We start from the raw sequence: 16,129 nt of genomic DNA, 5'->3' as shown, positions 1-16,129 counted from the left end.
TTTTTCAAAATTCCAAAACAAATGCATAAATCTATCTTGAGAACAGCAATAACTACACAGAAGACCTAGGATGCCTAGGAGTCAGAAGATGTATGTCCAAGGTCCAGTTCTGCTACTGTCTTTGGACAATGAGCAAACTCTTTCAGGTATCATTTCCCCAACATAAAATGAAAAGGTTTGAATTGATCATCCTAGCTTCAAAATGACTTGAAAATAATTTTTCAATGTGTCAGTCCCTTTAGTTGAAACTCAAATAAGCAGAATGAGAGTGGGTCCCAGTGTCTCATGTGTATTCCTATTGCAAAGTAATGCAGAGATTTCCCAAGGCTATCAATATGCTCTTGCGAAGCCCATTCCTAAAAGGAGGTGCCTATTAATATCATGCAATGAGTCTAAAGGCAACTCTGGAGGTCAAGTGGGGAAGGGGGTTAGGAAGCAACAAATTCTGCAGAGTTAAAAGCTATACAAATTTGCCCCTTTGACAAACCGTTTGTATACCACAGGAGTTCCATTTCATTTTTCCTTAATTTTGTGACTTTCCCTGAACTTTTCATTTGGAGGTTGAATTGCATGTAAATTGGAGCTAATATGTGACCCCAGGTGACATAAGATCATATATGAGAAGTAATACATTCAGGGCCTCATTTTAATAGATAAAGTTTATGTTTACATCTTGGAGGCATTTGTGTGAATACTTATGACACCTAGTGGTCAAAAACTGGGAAATGGGATATTTAGGGAACAGAATGTCCTGAAGAAGGTAAAGTTATAAATAAAGGAAGAACTACTTTTTAGTAAAACATTTGTCTACAAAGGTTTCTGGTTCTGAGATCCCTCATATAAGAAGAATCAACTTGAAGAAAACAAAGGGTCACATAACCCTTAAAAAGTAAAAGGGTCTAAAGAAAGTGGAACTATGCCATCTTCAGTTCCAGATTCTGAACTGAGGAAGAAATTAATTCATTTGTATTCTTCCCATCTAGCAGTTTGAAAAACAACCATTCAAGAACTTCTGTAATCTACCATTGCTCAGTCCAGGTGTTCAAGGATACACACTGGTCTTTAGAAGAGTGAACTCACAGGTCAGCATCTTTTAATTTTGTATCAACATCTTTTTATTTTCCATGTGTTGATGCAGTCTTTAAAAAATGTTTCCACTAAGGGAAAGTTCTCAGTTATTCATGGTGTCTACTTTGCAAAATCTTCAAAGAGAAGAAATGTGAAATCTGGAGTTCCTTTTCAATAAAAACAGTAGCTTACCTTCTTTCTTAAAAAAGCAAGAATCAGAAAGATAATAATAATCAGAAGGGAGGAGATTCATAGAGTTCAAATGCATTTGAAAAAAACAATTCACTGGTGGAAGGGGTAGGCAGGAATGAGCACCACTGTTTATACAAAAAGCCATGTTAATAACATTCCTGGAAATTGTTATAGCTGATCATTCCCTTTGGTTCCTCTCTAAACTTTTTGGCATTTTTAAATGAGATCCACCCTAGGACCTTTATCACAGAAGGCCCACTATCCACTTTCCTTCATATATTGAATATATTCCATTCTTTAAAGCAAACCATAACCAATTGCTTAGACTCCTCCTATCTGAAATGTATTCCCAAATATTGCTGCTGCTCTGCAGTCACTTAGTCATGTCTGACTCTTTGTAACCCCATGGACTGCGCATGCCAGGCTCCTCTGTCCTCCAGTCTCTCCCAGAGTTTGCTCAAATTCATGTCCATTGAGTAGGTGATGTTATCTAACCATCTCATCCTCTGCCAACCCCTTCTCCTTTTGCTTTCGTTCTTTCCCAGCATCAGAGTCTTTTCCAATGAGTCGGCTCTTCATATCAAGCAGCCAAAAATCGGAGCTTCAGCATCAGTCCTTCCAAAGAATATTCAGGGTTGATTTCCTTTAGAAATGACTGATTTAATCTTGCAGTTCAAGGGACTCTCAATAGTCTTCAACAGAACAATGCAAAAGCGACAGTTCTTCGCTGCTCAGCCTTTTTTATGGTTCAAATCTCACATTGGTACTTGACCACCAGAAAAACCAGTTTTGACTACACAGACCTTTGTCAGCAAAGTGATATATCTGCTTTTTAATACACTGTCTCCCAAATATTAGTTGCTCTTATAAAAGTTTGTTTTACAGGCTATAGGGATAGTGTTGGATTTTGTCATATAAGTCCCCTCCTTTTGAAAACAAATCCCTTAAACAGTCTGGTACTTCTTAGGCTTTGCCTAAGAAGGATGCTCCCATTAATACATCAATCTAGTTACTAATGTTCGTATTTAAGCTAGTTTGTAATTTCTCAAGAATGATTTATTAATTTGGATTACCTATCCTACTGCTCCTCTTCATTATTGTAAACAGCCAAGACCTAGAAGAGTCTGAAGTTCTTTCCAGACACTGAGAATTGTCTGAGAATTGAATCAGCTCAGTAGATACATATTTTCTATAACTTGGAAGCCAAAAGAGTATAAATTGGAGTTAACTTATCTGTGTAAAGAGAAAAAAAGTATGAAAGAGAGAGAGAAGAAGAAAGGCAGGGAGAAGAAAGGAAGGAAAAAAAGGAAGGAAAAGAAAAAGAAAAAAGAAAGAAAGGAAGGGGAAAGAAAAAGAAAGAAAGAAAAGGAAGAAGTTCTTAGAATGCAAATGTCTAGTAAGCAAGTTTTCAGGAACAGAGGGAAACTAAAATACTCTTTATGCATTGAAGTTTCTCTTAAGATCTTTCTCACAGCCCTGTCTGGAAGTCAAGTGAATGGGACCAGCAGAGGTTCCATCATTAACCATCTGTGTATCCTTGGACAAGTCACACAAACATTCTGGATCTTCCTTTCTTCATCTTACAGTATGGAGATATTTTGCTAGGTGATATCTAACTGGGGTCCCCTCTGCTGCAGAATTATTTTTTTTAAATAGTTTATTGTATTGACTTTTTCTTATTTTATTTTCTCTGCTAATTAGGCCCCTCAACTTTCCAATTCAATGCCCTTTGAGATTTGAACCAAGAGAAGAGGAAAACAAAGATAATATCTATTTTCTCACTGCTATGAAAAACGAGAAAATAGAAAAATATATGAGAAGATTATCATGGAAAGAAAGAACTACTGTTTTAAAGAAACATAAAAAACCAGGAGTACAATTTAAGCAGTGACATATAATGATAGTTTTTTGTATTAAGTACAATAATTGCAACATTCTGAAATATTATTGGTTTGAAAGGTGGGAGTTGGTTATTAGTGTTTCAAGGTTGGGAAAGAAACACACTTAAGAAATTACAGTTTCAAAAAGTTAGAAGTTGTTTTAACAGTTCTGCACATTTCCAGAGAGATTCAAATATGTGATATGGAGTTGAATTCTCTTGTTTCCTTCCAGCCCTGAAAAGCTAAGAGTCTATATTTACTTCTCCTGGATTTTTCTACGAAATGGCCTTTCCAAGTCCCTCTGGGTTTAGAGTTATTTGATTCCATGACTCCTATTTGCTGAAGGAAAACCAGAATGTCATCCCAAAATATGCCTCTTTGACATAAAAATTATTTTGAGCTGAAGGCAATGAAGAAGCAGTAAACGCAGCTAAAGTTACCCCCCTTTCTGCCTAAACACAGGAAATAAATTCTCCTTTCACTGGAGACAGACTCTTAACCCAGTGAAGGCAGCAAAAGAGTCTGCAACACAAGCTTGTTAAACTAACCGTTATATTTTGAGTTACTTCTTCAGCATTTACCACCCTTAGCCCAAACCCCCTTTTCTTCTCAATTCTTCTCAAATTTATTGTTTCTCTGTCTAAAAGATACAAAAGCTTCCTGCTCCAATCACTTCTTTGGATCTTCATTCTCTTGTGCAGGCTCCATGTTCATATAAAAACTCAATATAATTTGTATGTTCTTCTCCTGTTCATCTGTGTCGTCAGTTTAATTTTCAGATCCAGCCAAGGACGCTAAGAAGGACAAGAAAAAAATTTTCCTCCCCTGTGTTGCCAACCCATGAGAACAGGAAAGTCCCTCGGTGGACTGATGAAGAAGTGAAAAGGCTTGGGAATAAATATCATTTTCACTGTTTTTACCATCTTCATCTACCTGGTGAGGAAGTGATGAAGTGTAGATAACCCAGAAAGAGTGATAAATAAGAAACACGAGCGTAGGCAGACTAGTACTACCAGACAATGCCTGGAAAAATACCCGTTTTATTTGTTTGTTTTTAGAAGAACCTGTATTTCTGACACTCTAGCCCCTCCCCAAACGAATGAGTTTGTTCCAGAAACTCATTCACATGGTGCCAAGTACTGTTTGCAAGTGGGTTGTGTGGCTTGTATATTTACAGTAGCACTTCTCAGGAAGTGCTAAAGTAAATCCTGTGGCTGAGAAGGGTCTTAGATTGTTTTGGTTCCTGCGATATTTATTTAACATAAACTAAAAGTGGAAGAGCACACATACCATGCACGCATCTCAGAGAATACCTGCTACCCTGTCCCAGCAGATGTTTGATTTAAGAGTGTTAAAAAGAAAAAGCCAAAGCTATGGGGCATAATCAGCTAATGTGCTTTTTCCAAATATTAAATTTCCCATAGGACTAGATTTTTTTTTTTTAATCTAGTTTTGAGGACTTCCCTGGTGGCGCCGTGGATAAGAACCTGCCTGTCATTGCAGTGGTCATGGGTTTGATCCCTGATCAGGGAAGATTCCACATGCCACAGAGCAGCTAAGCCCATGTGCCACAACTACAGAGCCCACATTCTAGAGCCTGCAGGCCACAACTAGAAAGCTCTGTGCTGCAACTCCTGAAGCCTGAGTGCCTAGAACCTGTGCTCTGCAACAAGAGAAGCCACCACAATGAGAAGCCTGTGCGCCCCGACAAAGAGTAGCCCCCACTTGCTGAAACTAGAGAAAGCTCCTTCAAAGCAACAAAGACCCAGTGCCACCAAAAATAAATAAATACATAAAATAATTTTTAAATTGTTTTAAAATTTAGTTTTGAAAGGCAGTGAAAAGATTAATTGTGGAAAGGAAAGAACAGAGGATACAGAGCAATTAAAGAAACTGTATTTTCCTTTTTAAACTACATTCTTAACTCTATTAGCTGGCTTTTGTTGAGGCTTATTTCAGGGCCTAGGTTCATGACACGACTAGCAGAGAATTGTGAAGTTCAAAGAAATCTACACCATGCATCTTATGTGTAGGTATATGTTTATGTATTTGTACTGTAATGTATGAATTCATGGAGAAGGAAATGGCAACCCACTCCAGTATCCTTGCCTGGAGAATCCCATGGACAGAGGAGCCTGGCAGGCGACAGTCCACAGGGTTGCAGAGAGCTGGACAGGACTGAGTGACTAAACTACACATACGGATTCTGTTCAAAACGATTCTGTGTTTGTTTAGGTAGCATCTTTGCTTCCATGTCAGTCTCTTATTTTGTAAACCTACTGAGGGCAAGGGACATCTCTAATCCCACAAGTTGCTTCAAATGAATATCAGTCTATAAAAACTTCAAGCATGCCACGCCATCCTCCCATTCTCCCCACCATTCTAGCAGCCAGCAAGAACATCTCTGTTTGATGATACATTAGACTTTGTGCTCTTATCAATCTCCTGTAACCCCCAAACCCAGCATATGCCTCAACCCTGAGCAATTTGGACCCTATGTCTTCCTTCCCCGTAATGAATCTTCCTGTTACATTTTAGCATTAACAACCTTCCAGGAACCTACCAGCCTCTTTCTCTGAGGCTGCTTTTCTAGAAAGGAATGCTACTGATTTACGGGTCCTTCTACTTATCCTAGAAACAGTTTTTTTAAGGAAAAAAAAATAAAAACACTTTTATCTTTGTGGATTTGAGCAGTAGGCATTCCACTGTCATGTAATTCCTTTTAGAAAGTGCCCTGACTCCCAGGTGATATTAAGTACCAAATTCAATAAAGACTTTTTAAAATGGCCCACATTAAAAAAAATTTTTTTAAATAAATGAGCAATTATTTAAAAGAACAAGGCAATTCTAGATGGACTAATAAGACCTATCCCCAAGGGAGGTTGTTAAACTAATAAAGAAAAGTACAGAGATCCATGTATAATTATGCCTGGATTTACAGAGAATACTTCTAGAAAGATAAAAGAAACAAGCTACCATGATTGCCTCTGAATGGTAGATTTGAGTGGGAGACCTGCGTGGCTGGGCACAAGGGTGTAGAAAGACTTATCATTTACTCTATTAAAACAAAGTCCCCCTAAACAGAGTTCCCCTGCTGAGTTTATCATTATGCCCTCTATCCAAAACTTTTTTCTCTTTCTTATCCCTTCTGACCTCAATCCTATGCTAACTGAACACTAATCAACCAGAGTCAGATGACTAAAATTACTGTTGTTGATAACATTTTGCTATAGTAAAACTGCTATTATAGATGTCATCACTACTATACAAACTCAGGTTGTTTCTCCAGAGCAAGATGAGCTAAGAGACCCCCAGCCATGGCCCACTTGGCCAGAGAATCAAACCAGAACATCCTGACTTCCAAAACTGTGATTAAGAGATGTCACAGAAATGTCATAAGACAATGACTAACCCCAGCTTCCTTGTTCTTCCCCTTTAAAATGCTCCCAGCTCAAAGAGTGCATGGAAGTGGATCTGAGGCATGTCTTCCAGTCCTTTGCTTGCCACCCAGTAATGAAGCCTTACTTTGCTACAAACCCACTGTCAAACTTTAGCTTTCTGCCCACAAGTCCTTGCTTAGTTACAACATTACCTTCTGAATTTTGTAGTATGTACATTGAGTTTATTTATAAAGTGATTTATTAATTTCAAAAGAGCTTCATGGGTGGCTTAGACAATAAAGAATCTGCCTACAACATGGGAAACCCAGGTTCAATCCCTGGGTCAGGAGGATGGCCTGGAGAAGAGAATGACAACACACTCCAGTATTTTGTCTGGAAAATTCCATGGACAGAGGAGTCTGATGGGCTACAGGCTATGGGGTCTCAAAGAGTTGGAACCCTTTGGTTCTTAGGTACTGAAATTAGACTTTGGCTAGTGTTCGGATACAATTGCCAAATAAAATACAGGACACCCAGTTACATTTGAAATTTAGATAAACCATGTTTAAAAATTAAATATAAGTATGCCCCAAGTATTGCATGGGACATACTTATGCTTAAAAAAAAAATGCTGTTTATGTCAAATTCAAATCTAACTGGGTACCTTGCATTTTTACCTGTTCAGTCTGACAGTCCTAGGTCCTGAACCCACCATTTATTTTGTTGGTGACCCTGGAAAACGAGTGAAGTAAGATTCCTCTGAAGCAGAAGAAAGGAGAGAATGAGACCTCAGCCTGGTTCTGCACGGTTAGTTGGAGTGCAAGTTGGGCTTCAGAGGGAGGAAACCGGATTTCTGTTCCCCACACCCGCACCTGAGCCTTGTGGGGAAGGGAGGACATCTCCAGGTCTCCTCACTTGCAAGGAAAATGCCCCCAGTAGTCCGCAGAGGACAGTCGGCCCATGAAGAGCCATGCTGTGACTGCTGAAAGTACACCAAAGCTGGGGGAGAAAAAGGAGACTGTAGAAATAGATACAAAGGAACAACAAGAAGTGGGTCACTGGGAACAATTGTGAGCAAAGTAGGCAGGTTTAGTCATTCAGTCAGTCACGTTAGACTCTTGTGACGCCATGGACTGTAGCCCACCAGGCCCCTCTGTCCATGGGATTCTCCAGGAAAGAATACTAGAGTGGGTAGCCATTCCTTGTACAGTAGATCTTCCCGATCCGGGGATCAAACCCAGATAGTCTGCACTGCGGGCAGACTCTTTACCAACTGAGCCACCAGGGAAACCACCCTTATTCCTGTTTGCAGAACCTGTATATTCCTCCTATTGGGTCACCAGTGGTATGTGATGGCCGTCACTCTGTGGTATGCAAAAAGAAAAAACCTGAAGGACGGCTTTGCTGTCCTGCAGAGGACTGTTTCATGCCCTGTCAGGCTTGAATTTTCCAAATGAGGTGGTTCATGGAAGGACCAGTGGATTCCATATCATGCACACCTTATCACACTTCATTTGCCATAAAGTGCGGCCCTTGATTCAGGTAATGCTGTTTCAGCAGATTAAACAGACGTTGCGGTCCCTGAGATAGTGGTGTTAGCTGATAAACCTACAGCAAGAAGGGAAACCCTGTACCTGCGAGGTGTGTGTTTCTGCCTGATCTGGAGAGATTGACTCACAGATTCTGCTGAGGAAGAGCTAGTAAATCCTTGCTCTATACACTCACTGAAGCATTGCAGGCTGTTCTGACTCCCTATTATGCCCATCTAAGTGCCCCAAATCATGGTTCAAAGAAGAATCACTAACAACAATCATTATCTCTCTCGGGTTTCCATGGGTCAGGAATTCCCCAGGGCTCAGCAGGGCTGTTTTGAAGCAGAAGCAGCCTCTGAGGCAAGACTTTCTGAGGAATCAACTTGCTAAAGGAAGTCTGGAGAGATCTGGAAGGCGAGGGGGAGGGGAAGCAGGAGCAGGAAGAGGGGGGAACCAAGGCAGGGTGTGATGGCGGCAGTTCTGCAGAAAGCTCGCTGCACCTGATCCACTGGGCACCTCTGGAGTGTTGTCCTCCCCTGATGCAAGGGGCCTGAGCATTCTCACTCCACACCTGTCATCACTGGTCATTTCCCACCCTGAACAGCAGGGTGTAAACCCCGAGGCATGCCTGCCTATACAGATACAGATCCAGGGTCCCCTTCAGATTGCTCTTAACCTCTGTTTCTTGATCAGTAAAAAAGGAAATAATATTCATATCTACCTTATTTTTTAGGACTAAATGAAATTATGCCTACAAAGTTATTGCTTTAACAGTTGGTACATCTGTTGTTGTTTAATCACTAAATTGTGTCTGACTCTTTTGTGACTGCATGGACTGTAGCCCACCAGGCTCCTCTGTCCATGGGATTCTCCAGGCAAGAAGACTGGAGTGGGCAGCTATTCCCTCGTCCAGGGGATCTTCCCCACCCAGCGACTTTACCCAAGTCCCCTGCATTGCAGGCAGATTCTTTATCATCCTGAGCCATCAGGGACAGAAGATCATGTCATAAATTACATAGTCTTTATCCCATTTTATGTGATGATTTACATGTTCCACTGCAGATATTTTAATGTGGTTTATTACAACTGTACTGTCCCCAGGTGTCTCTGGGAGTGTTATTAATATATAATACATGGGTTAATTTATGGATATCACATATGGACTATGCTAACAAGTCAAGAAGCAACAGTTAGAACTGTTAAAAACATATTAAAAAGCAGAGACATTACTTTGCTGACAAAGGTCCATCTAATCAAAGTATGGCTTTTCCAGTAGTCATGTATGGTTGAGAGAGTTGGACCATAAAGAAGGCTGAGCCTCGAAGAATTGATGCTTTCAAGCTATGGTGTTGGAGAAGACTCTTTAAGAGTCCCTTGGACTGCAAGGTGATCAAACTAGTCAATCCTAAAGGAAATCAGTCCTGAATATTCATTGGAAGAACTGATGCTAAAGCTGAAGCTCCCATACTTTGGCCACCTGATATGAAGAATTGAATCACTGGAAAAGACCCTGATGCTGGGAAAGATTGAAGGCAGAAGGAGAAGGGAATGACAAAGGATGAGATGGTTGGATGGCATCACCAGCTCAATGGACATGAGTTTGAGCAAGCTCTAGGAACTGGTGGAGGACAGGGAAGCCTGGCGGCTGCAGTCCAAACAGTCACAAAGAGTTGGATGCAACTGAGCAACTGAACAACAACAACAACTTTTTAAAATGCAAAACAAGTTCTGAGTTCAGAAATATGCCTAACCCAAGGGACTGGGATATGAGGGTCTACTTTTTACTACGACTTTACCTCCTGCCGTTTGCACTTGCTATTCCTTCTGTAGGAAATGCTCTTCCCATTCCTTTCTTACCTGGCTCCTTTTCTTCCTTCAGGTTTTGACTTAAATTTCTCCTCCCCAGAGAGGCCTTCCCTGTTGCTATTTGTTCTTGCTGTCATTCCCCATTAGGCATGCTATTTTGTCCTTCAAAACAATTATGTCAATATATAATTATTACCTTAAAGCAAACATGCTCAGTTGTATCTGACTCTTTGCGACCCCATGGACTATAGCCTACAAGACTCCTCTGTCCATGCAATTATCCAGACAAGAATACTGGAGTTGGTTGCCATTTCCTCATCCAGGGAATCTTCCTGACCCAGGGACCGAACCCACATCTCTTGCATCTCCTGTGTTAACAGGTGGATTCTTTACCACTATGCCACCTGGGAAGCCCAATTTTCACATTAGCTTTTATTTATTGTCTATCTCTCCCTCTAGACTCTAGACTTCACTAAGTTGAGGACTCTTTACCGTTATTTGTTTTTGTATGTCCAGCTCTTAGCACAACACCTGGCACATTGTAGGGGCTCAATGTAGGGGCTCACATTTGCTGAAGTGAATGAATGAGTGAATGAATCAGACAATTAGTCTATTCAGAAATGCTGACATTGGAATGGGACTCAAAGACCTCATCTGCTAGTTAAGCAAAGCTGATGCAATAAGGAAGACCTAACATATATATGAATTTGTTCTTGTATAAAAGAAGTACTTTTCTTAGGTCCAAAAATAATGACTTCAGGTATACAAATCTGTATAGAGTAAAATAAGAGATATGATAGAAAAGATGTAATTCTCCACTCAGTGAATACTCTGATGACATTGTAGTAAAATTATCTCCTGGACATACTGCCTTCATTAACACTGTGCTGCCTCATTCTGATCTGGTGCCTTCTTATTTTGATATGTGTCTTTATGCCCTTGATATATGGACTTGAAACAACACCATTTTCGCATCAACTGCCCAAACAGAATTGAAACTGATTTAAGTCTTCTGGGATCCTAGAATTACCACCTATTTCCAGAGTAAAGAATTGAGGTTCTCATCAGAACCTTCTGACATGTTAATCATTTCAACATGAAATCAGAAGATTCTGAAATTATCTCATCTGTGTCATGATGGTTTCTCCAAGGTTTCTGGGTGTGGTTCGCATCTCGTAAGATGATGAGTCATACAGGTCAACCTCCAGAACTGGCCATTTTCCAAAAGTCTGCTTGTTCCAGAAAAAGTCGCAATTTTTTTTTCCTTCATGTGCTCCTGCTCTGTGCAGCAAAGAGAGGAAGCTGAATTTGGTGGTTTGGGCAAGTGCCTGAGTCAGCAACCTTCATTTCTATATTTGGTTATGCAATTTGCTGAAAATCATTGTCAAACCAATTCTGTTTCATTTATGAAAGAAGTCTTTATTCTCTTATATGTAACTTTTCTGAACTTCTGTGTGAGCACTATCTTCATTGCTACTGTTCTGAAATTGAACCATATCCTGGGATTTTTCTCTTTTATATTTCTTTTAGTAATGATCTGGTTGGAGAATCAATAAACCAACAAAGCAACCAAGCAAGAAACAAACTAAACCAGACACCTATGCCTTGGCGGCATACCGCATAGCTTTCACACAACAACAGAGCAAGACCTACCACACAGAAGAGAAGAAGAACGGAGGCCCTCGGAATTGTGCCCAAGCAAACGTCAGGGTCTTGTGTAAAGCCCAGCAAATGAGAAAGAATAAAACCACACATCATTAATAACCTTAAATTGTCAATGAGGTTGACTTTAGAATTAACACCTCCCTTACTCTAAATCTTTAACTGCATAAAGGAAAAGATGTGTTCTTTGCTAAAATATCAATAGTTAAATTGCATCTTGGCAGCAAAATATTTTGTAGGGTAGAAGTTTCCTTTAATCACATGCTACAACTCTAGAACTTTGTGAGGTCAGTTTTGTTTGCAGCCTGGCAATTCTTAACCTATGTTATAAGGACAGCTGTGTGTTATGGCCAATGGCTAACAGTCGCTCAGACGAGTCCAAGTCTTTGCAACCCCATGGATGGTAAGCTATCAGTCTCCTCTGTCCATGGAATTTTCCAGGCAAGAATACTGGAGTGGGTAGCCATTCCCTTCTCCACCGATCTTCCCAACCCAGGGATTGAACCCAGGTCTCCAGGATTGCAAGGGGACCCTTTCCCATCTGAGCCACCAGGAAAGCCCAAGTGCTATGGGGACTATCTAAAGGGTAAATATTCCCGGGGGTATTTATTTTCTTCTTTGTACTTTTCTAGAGTATTTCTAACATGCTATTTATCATTAAATATATAGATCAATTTGCATTAGATGTTTGCATTTTTTATTACAGATATATAAGTAAATAAGAAATTAAGCACCCCAACCCCCAGAGATAACCACTGTTAACATTTTTCTGCATTTTCCTACACATATGCACATATTGTTACACAAATGGGACAACAAGTACATAATTTTTTTTAACTTTTACTTTATAATAGACCATAGTTGATTTACAAAATTGTGTTCATTTCAGGTGTATAGCAAAATGATTTCAGTTTTTCACATACATATATCTATTCTTTTTCAAATTCTTTCCCACTTAGTTTATTACACAGTATCTAGCAGGTTACATGGTAGGCCCTTGTTGGTTTTCTATTTTAAATATAGTAGTGTGTATATGCCAATCCCAAACTCCCATAATATTTTATAGTCAGGATATTTCTTCACCTTGGAGTGCATTGTGAGGCTTCTTCCAAGCTCTTCTTGGTCTTATTCTTTTTAATGCTTGTTAGTGTGTTATAATATGGACATATCATGATTATTTAACCAATCCCCCATTTCTAGAAAATTACGTGCTTTCCAATTCTCTGCTAATATAAACAGCACTTTGACGAACATCCTTGTTACTAAATTTTCAATCATTAGGAATCTCTTTTTTCTAAGACAACAGAAGATGAAGTCAGCTCATCTACCATCAGACAAAGGTCAATTGTTCCCTTTGTTACCAAAACTACAGCTCAGAGTCTCAGACACTTTTAGATTCACAAAAAAATGCTTCCCGGCAAAACCAGTCCTATTAACTGAACTTATTATGTCTTTATGTTCCTGAGTACTTTCTCAGTATTTTATCAGCTCTTTGTCATGTTAAAGAAACTTAAACATATGTATATTTTGTCAAGTATTTCCAGCTGTTTTTAGTAAGAAGAATTTACAAATATCAAGTTTTCCATTACCAAGGGTAAAACTACGGCATTTTTTATGTGCTCTGGCATTTCCTACTTGAGACCCTCCAGGGTTTCCCTTGACACAGACAAACCCAAATCCCTCACTAGAGCTACCAGGTCCTACAGACTCTGTGTTCTCCTCAGATCTCAGACTGCATCTTTGCTTCCGATGTCCCTCATTACTTCTCTGTCCATCAGCATCTGTCATTCTGTCTTTTTGTCTCTACAAAGGGCTTTAAGAATTGCTCACACCTGCCCAAAACACTACACCCTCAGATGTTACTTGATTGCCTTCGGCTCATGAGTCAGATCTGGGTTCAAACAATACCTCCTTTGAGAGGTTTTCCTGGCCATCCCAGATAGAGTGTTTACTACTTGATTTCATTTTTTTTTTTCTTGTTGCATCTATCACTCCATGCCATTTGGTTTTATCATGGGTATTCCATTTTTTCTCACTAGAATGTCATCCCATGAAAAGGACCCTGGCCCTGCTCTATCTCATTCCCCTATCATGTATCACCAGCACTTTTAAAAACTGCTCTGTAAAAAGTATTATTATTTCCTGTTCATACATTTTCAAAGTGTGCGGTTTGGGAGGAGGAGATGGACTTGTTCCTAAATAAATGTTCATGTATAATCTGATGACAGAGCGTGACAGACTAGATGTCATAAGACTTGAGTTATTTTCCAGTTACTGCGGGACCAGTGACTCGTCATTCCATCCTGCCTTCACAGTATTTCACAACATGTCTCACTCAACTTTTTAAACCAGTTCACCATCTTCATTAGTTCTTCCCACTAACCCACATCACATGCGACCCACCAAACAGCAGTGGATTCTAAGAGGGCAGCAAGAAAAGAGAGAATAGTGAGTACATGAAACCCAGGGAAAAGCTAGAATTATTCTCATAAATTTGTAAGCAATTTTAAATACAACGTCAATAATCATTAATCAATAAGCACTGAAAGTTGAGCTAATAGCCTCAAGTGAGCTGGCAACACTGAAATCGAGGTGCTAAAAATATGGTTTTCAGCCTCTTTATGGCCCGGCACAATTTCAAATACCAGAATTTTGAGAAAACAGTTGAAAAGATTAAGACTCAAGAAACTGCTAAGTCAGCAGTAAATGCAAAATCATTATACTAGCATAAAGCAGAGCTACATATTGTCTACAAAGACCTCACAGGCATGATGTGTCATAACTCCACTTCCCTGTGCTGTTCTTAATCATTCAATCATGTCCAACTCTTTGTGACCCCATGGACTGTAGTCTGCCAGGCTCTTCTGTCCATGGGGATTTTCCAGGCAAGAATACTGGAGTGGGTCGCCATGCCCTCCAGGAGATCTTCCCTACCCAGGGATCGAACCCAGGTCTCCCACACTGCAGGTGGATTCTTTACCAGCTGAGCTACCAGGGAAGCCCTTCCGCAGCCTTAGGCATTTATATTCTGCTTGAAGAGAACAGTCAGTGCCCTTGCAGTACTCAGGGACATAATCCAAAAGTTAAGTCATCTCTTGGTTGTACATTTTCCCTTAGTGAGAGTTTGATTTATGTTAAACCATCTCACCTGTAATAAACTGTACCTAGTTTGCACTGCATTCCACAAACAACTCAGGTCACGTTCTGTTTGACAGACATTGCCTGTTGGCAGAATGCTCAGCTCTAGTAAAATAAATTTTAAATGTTGAGTAAAAGACCTGATTAAGTGTAAAGATTTGTACAAAGGTAAGAAATATGGTTTTTAAAAAAATAACGCAAATGGAAGTAAAATCATAAAGGGTCATAAATGTTAAATAGTCACAGAAGAGCCACTGATTTACTAATGAATTTATTCATTTAACAGATATTTATTGAGCATCTTCTATGTGCTGGGTTGTTTCCTAAGTGAGTGATAGAGAATATGATAAAAAACAAAGCCCACTTCTTCACAGAGCTTACTTTTCAGTGAGAGCAACAGATAGCAACCCAAAAAAAAAACTTTATTTAAAGTCAAAACCCAAGTAAACATATACTTACTCAGGGTAGTGATAAGGGCAAAGGCAGCATAGGAGAATAGAGTATGGGGGAAGAGTGGCAACAAATATACACAGTGTGGTCTAGGGATGACTCACTGCTAGGGTGACATTTGTTAAGAGGCTTAAAGGAAGTTACGAAAGTTGAGAAAGCCTGGGCTGCAGATACCAAAGGGTAGATTGTAACAGGCAGTGGCAACCACGGGTGCAGAGGCCCTGAGGCAGGAATACACTTGTGACAAGGATGACCTACTGGAAGGGAATATTTGCAAGGAGGATTGGTAGGAAAAGAAAGTAAGAGGAGCGGAGATGCTGGGAACTTGGGAGACATGGGCAAGATCAAATAAGACCTCTGCAAATACTCTGGCTTCTCTTCTGAATGAAATGAGTAGTCAGTGGAGGGTTCTCACCAGAGTGACATAGTTAAATATGCATTTTAAAATGATAGCTCTGGAAGAATTAAAAATGCAAACAAGGAGATCAGGGGAGAGATAACAGTGGAGTTTGAATCAGAGTGCTGTGGAAGAGGTGAGAAGTACTTGAATTCTACATATAATATGAAAGTAAAGCTGAAATAATTTGCTAATGGATCAGGTATGATGTGGGAGAGAAAGATAGGAATTTAAGATGACTCTAAAACATTTAGCCAAAGAATTGGATTGAGATGGAGGATACAAGAGTAGGTTTGTAATCAAAATAAGACATTTGATTTTGGAAAACATGAGGTTAGCATTCTGTGCTGTCTGAATCAGCAGTTACTGGCCAAATGTTGGTATTAACATTTACATATTAATTAATGAAAGTTACAATTTACAATTCAATTCCTCAGTTGCATTTGCCACATTTTAAGTGCTCAGTATGGAGAAGGAAATGGCAACCCAGTCCAGTTTTCTTGCCTGGGAAATCCCATGGACAGAGGAACCTGGCGCTCTCTAGTCCACGGGGTTGCAAAGAGTCAGACACAACTGAGCAACTAAACAACAACGTAGCAGAAAGGGCTTGATTGACACCAGATA

The sequence above is a fragment of the Cervus canadensis genome, chromosome 12 (assembly GCF_019320065.1).
Source record: "Cervus canadensis isolate Bull #8, Minnesota chromosome 12, ASM1932006v1, whole genome shotgun sequence".
Taxonomy (NCBI): domain Eukaryota; kingdom Metazoa; phylum Chordata; class Mammalia; order Artiodactyla; family Cervidae; genus Cervus; species Cervus canadensis.
Note: the sequence above shows the minus strand (reverse complement) of the source record.